Genomic DNA, 5,526 nt, shown 5'->3' on the forward strand with positions numbered 1-5,526 from the left:
TCAGGGAAATTCATGCTGGGATTCTTTAGCCCTTACTTTAGTACAAATAGGCCGGCGAAAGAGAGTGGGTGCTATAAGCCACCAGTGTGGGTTCCAACCGGAGCACCCCAATCTCTCATAATGAATCGGCAAGTCTTAGGATCGATAGCAATGAATTAAATTAATTAAAGTGTATTTAAAAAACTTCATATTCAAATTTTATGTGTTAACTTTTCCAAAATATCTGTTGAAATATATGGATTGAAATAAAAAAAAAATGATGTAATCAAACTTCGTTTTGAGGACCAAGACTTAAAATTGATATATCTGTGTGTGTGTGCGTGTGTATAGAGTCATCATATACATACATGAATAAGTAATATATATTGGGTTGAGATGTCCAAAATTAAATTCATAGCCATGCTTTTTTCAGCAGGACTGAAGGAGTTTGCATAAAAACTTAAAACAAAACCATATGAATTTGACTCAAAGTAGATAATAGATATCTTAATTACTCGACAGCCACTCGCAAACAGAATGACCAATTCTAATAATTGAGTCAAAAAAAAAAATTTCCTTGTTCTTGGTGCTCAACAAATATTGTAGCTAAACAGTGTCGATTAGGATATATACCAATAGTTAGTCAATTATACAAGTTTTTGTTTGGGGAATAAAATAGGGTGACCACGATAAGGTGTTTGCTCAGACGCTATCGTTCTCTTCTCAAAGTAAAATGTGAGCAAATAGTTGATAGACTATTAGGAGAAAATTTTGGCGACCTTGAGCATACTATCTTGACTAGGATATTATTTGGTGAGCTTGAGTAAGCTCCCTGAACTAGGTGGTAATTTTGAAGACCTCGAATAGATCACTTCGACTAGGATATTATTTGGTGGTCTCGAGCACATCACTTGGACCAGAAGATTATTTGGTCACCTTGAGCACGAGATTATTTGGTAACCTCGAGCAGATCATCTCTATGAGAAGGTCACCAAGAAGCAAGACTCATTCAAAACAAACCACCACAGATCTCCTCAGAAAAATCAGGGTAAAAATTTGATCCATTAATGGTTATTGCCATGATCTAAGGTCGTGGGTTTCAAGTGTTTATAAAACCCCAGGAAAATCACGCCAAGGAGATTCTCTTTCTCTCTCTGGGACTGGCAACTCATTGGATCTTTTTCTCTCTCTCTCTCTCTCTATCACTGAGAAATTTCTTTCTCTCACAACTTCATTTTCTTTAAGACTGATTATTTTCAAATTCTTTTCCCTAAAATTTGCTTAAAAGTTTTTATTTAAAGCAATCATAATTAAGCCACGTGAATTGTGGCACAAGTTTTTCTAAGTAGACTTAGATCACTGACTTGAGTATCGGAGGGTTAATATCCAAAAAATATCTGGCACCTCTTATCATTTTTTCTGGTTTCTGGTACTTGTTGATCATTAGCTTGTAGTTATCTGCTCATCGATTATCTACTCATGGTCGGAGGATCTTCTTGGACATTGACATGTTGTTTCCCCACCAAACCAGTTTAATGGTGACGCATGAGTTTGATATGAAGTCGCTAACTCGATCAGATTTCAGCATCAACAATTTTAATATGGTGACAGGATATATTATTATTACGATAATATTTACAAAGGATGGTTAGAAGTATATATTCTCCTTAGTCAATCCAAATCTTCGAATTAATAATATTCAAAAAGTAGTAAAAGTCTTCTTAGATTAAAGATTCATTTGAAGCTGCCTTGAAAAGTCCAGATATCAGCCGTGGGGCCACGTGGGGCTGATTTTTATTACCACCTACATCTCTCACAGGTCCTAATAATTAAGCCAACATTTTGGTAGCTCGTTTACTATGTTGATTGTTTCTGTAATGAAACCAGCAGTTCAATTAATGGCCATCAAATCAACAACAAAGAATAATCACACCCTTTTGAGCTTGATTTCATTCTTATTAGTACTGTTACCAGGGCTTTGCTACTGCCAGACAGACAAATTACAACAAGGGCAAGTCCTGAAAGATGGGGAGGAGCTTGTTTCAGCTTTTGGCAACTTCAGGTTGGGATTCTTTAGCCCTTACGGCACGAGAAACCGTTACTTGGCAATATATTACAAGAAGCCTAGAGATAGAGCTGCCGATGTCTCATTCGACAGTTATAGCAGGTGTAGACCTGTTTGCTATGCAATTGGGAATCGACCAAGGAAATATCCATACAGCCCAGCAATAAAAAAGCAGCCAGTTTGGATTGCCAACCGCGAGACCCCAGTCTTACGAAATGAATCAGCAAGTCTTATTATAGATAGTACTGATGGAAATTTGAAAATTTTACGCAATGGAAAAAATCCCATTGGGATAAGTTCAGTTCGAAGAGCAGGTAATACAACGAGTGCTACTCTACTGAAAAATGGCAATTTGGTGCTATATGAGATGAATTCGGATGGATTATCTATAAGGAGGGGGCTTTGGCAAAGCTTCGATTATCCGACTCACGCACTTCTGCCAGGGATGAAACTGGGGATTAACTTGCAAACGGGGCATCAATGGTTTCTCCAAAGTAGCGAATCTGCCGAAGGTTCATACCGTCTTGGTCTTGGGACCGACCCCAATATGACAAGCAAGTTAGTCATTTGGAAAAATGATAAAGTTGTTTGGACAAGTGCTATTTGGCTCAACAACTCCTTACCTTCCTATACTCGAAGCAGTGATGATGAAATCAACAACTCCTTACCTTCCTATACTCGAAGCAGTGATGATGGAATCAACAACTGCTTACCTTCCTATAGGGGGAGCCGTGATGATGATAGCAACTACTGCTGCAATCCAGCGATATTTGATTATGGATTCTATAACTTCAGCTACACTTCAAATGAACAAGAGAGATACTTGACTTATTCTGTAAATGAAGATGTCACATCATTTCCAGTGTTAACTATTGATTCCGCCGTCTCAGGGATGACATTGGAATAGATATTTCATGCACTTTTTTCGGAGGATGTGAAGATCAGACCACTTCTTATGGCTCTGGCCCCCCATTTTACAATAAAGAATCAGAAGGTAAATCTGCTTCAATGTTGAAGTAATTATTATTATTTTTAATTTTAATAGAGAATATGGATATGATTTCTGTGCTGATCGTTCTAAAGACATAGTCCCATTACTGAATATTCCGATCAGTGGCAGGTGGAAAAAAGAAGTGGTGGTTCTGGTTAATTATTGCAGCAGCTGTAGTTCTAGGGGTCTGCCTATTGCTTTACTTAGGCTATGTAATACGTAGAAAATACTTCGACGCTAAAGGTATGCAATCTTCTTTGAAAAATATATCTGCTTTCATCATTTGACAGTAATTAATTATCATCACAACTGTTAATTACATGCATTAGTTCATTCATAATATTGGTAATTAGCGTTTCATCGCAAATCAAGTATTTTACTTTTTGGTTTATTGCAGAGGAGAAACGGTGGATGTCTTTAGTCATTGTGGTTGGGGTGGTTTCAGTGGTGCCTCTGTTGAGCTACGTGTCTTTTCTGCTACTGAAAAAACTCAAGGCCAAAGGTAATCACTAGGAACAGTCTATTTGTTTATTTATCTTTACATCCTTAATGATGGACCAAACAAACATAAGCATTACATGAACTATACTTTCCATACCTCTCAACTAGTTGAAGGAATGGTGAATCGGCAAAAGCTATTGCGGGAACTTGGACACAACGTGTCGCTTCCCATCATATTTGGGAACAGAAAAACACAAGTTCATAATGATCAAACCGTGAAGCGTGACTTGAAGATATTTGATTTCCAAACCATTGCTGCTGCTACCGACAACTTCTCACCTGCCAATAGGCTTGGACAGGGTGGTTTTGGTCCTGTTTATAACGTAAAATATTCTTGTCTCGTTTGTTTTTGGTTGATGTATTTAGAGTATAATTAGTAATTCGAGACAGAGCCAATATGATTTCAGGGGAAGCTACTGGATGGGCAAGAAATAGCAATAAAGAGACTCTCAAAAAGTTCGGGACAGGGAATAGTGGAGTTCAAGAACGAAGCTAAACTCATTGCAAAACTTCAGCACACTAATCTTGTGAGGCTTATAGGATGTTCACTTCAGGGAGGTGAAAGGCTTTTGGTATATGAATACTTGCCTAACAAAAGCTTGGATTTCTTTATTTTCCGTATGCCTATGTTGATATGAAGTTTTTGCATGTACATAAACTTCCCCCCCCCCCCCCCACCCCCTTGTTGACTACTCATTTGAAGCAGTCCACCTTGTGTTTTTTTTTTTTTAATATTATATATTATGAGACAGATTCTAGTAGAAAAAGTTTATTAGATTGGAAGAAGCGCTTCTACATAATTGAAGGGATCGTTCAAGGGCTTCTATATCTCCATAAATATTCAAGATTAAGGGCTATTCATAGAGATTTGAAAGTAAGCAATATCTTACTTGATGAACAAATGAATCCGAAAATATCTGATTTTGGCATGGCTAGAACTTACGCGATGAATGAACTGGAAGCAAATACAAACAGAATTGTTGGAACGCAGTAAGTATATGCATGTTGTATTTCCTGGAACTCATAGAGCATGATTACTAACTAGTGCATAAATAAATTTATTTCCTTAATTTCAATGACTGATTATTGCTCATTTATTTTGCAGTGGCTATATGTCTCCAGAGTATGTGATGAATGGCATTGTCTCAATGAAATCTGATGTGTATAGCTTCGGAGTTTTGGTACTGGAAATTGTAAGTAGCAAGAAGAACAACGGTTCTTATGACACAGAACGCCCACTCAACCTAGTCGGCTATGTGAGTAATAAAAAAATCCCCTGTTTATTTAATCAAAAATAGAGCAAGATTAGTTTATTTAAGCAAAACTTTCCCCTGTTTCAGGCCTGGCAGCTATGGAATGAAGGCAAAGCTTTGGAGTTAATGGACCCAACATTGGATGAATCATGCTCTTCCGACGAAGTTATGAGATGTATTCATGTGGGTCTTTTGTGTGTTCAAGACCGAGCAGCTGATAGACGAACAATGTCGGATGTGGTTTCCATGCTTACCAACGATACCATGGCTCTGCCTAAACCAAAGCAACCGGCATTTTTCATTAATATTTCTTCTGATTATGAAGAGCCAGACGTTACTGAAATCAAGTTAGAAGTTTGTTCTGTGAATGATGTGACGATATCAAGGATGGAAGGTAGATGAGTCTATCCTACAGTAGTATCATTATTTAAGAATAATCTGAGTGATTTAGTATGATAATTTGTTCGCCCATTTTATGATTTCATATAATGAATGTATGACTTACTATTTCGGGTGACATTTTGGGATAACTTTTGGAATAAGCGGCATCACTCTGCCGTCTATTGTAAGACTTTCAGATGTATCAAAGAGTAATTGAGTACAAAAATTTTTCGTTTTTCATTCTAAAAACATATTGTGAAGAGTTTCGTTATATAGGGGTTAGCTTTTGATGTGTAAATTAACAAGTATACTAGTCGGTATAAGTAATATAATGAAAAGTAGAGTATCGTCCCACA

General features: G+C 37.1%; 1 pseudogene; it reads left to right on the top strand.

The window, feature by feature from the left end:
* Positions 1-1,877: 1,877 nt before the first annotated feature.
* LOC18052242 lies at positions 1,878-5,432 on the top strand (annotated as a pseudogene).
* Positions 5,433-5,526: the final 94 nt, after the last annotated feature.

This window comes from Citrus clementina, unplaced genomic scaffold, assembly GCF_000493195.1.
Source record: "Citrus clementina cultivar Clemenules unplaced genomic scaffold, Citrus_clementina_v1.0 scaffold_2, whole genome shotgun sequence".
NCBI classification, from domain to species: domain Eukaryota; kingdom Viridiplantae; phylum Streptophyta; class Magnoliopsida; order Sapindales; family Rutaceae; genus Citrus; species Citrus x clementina.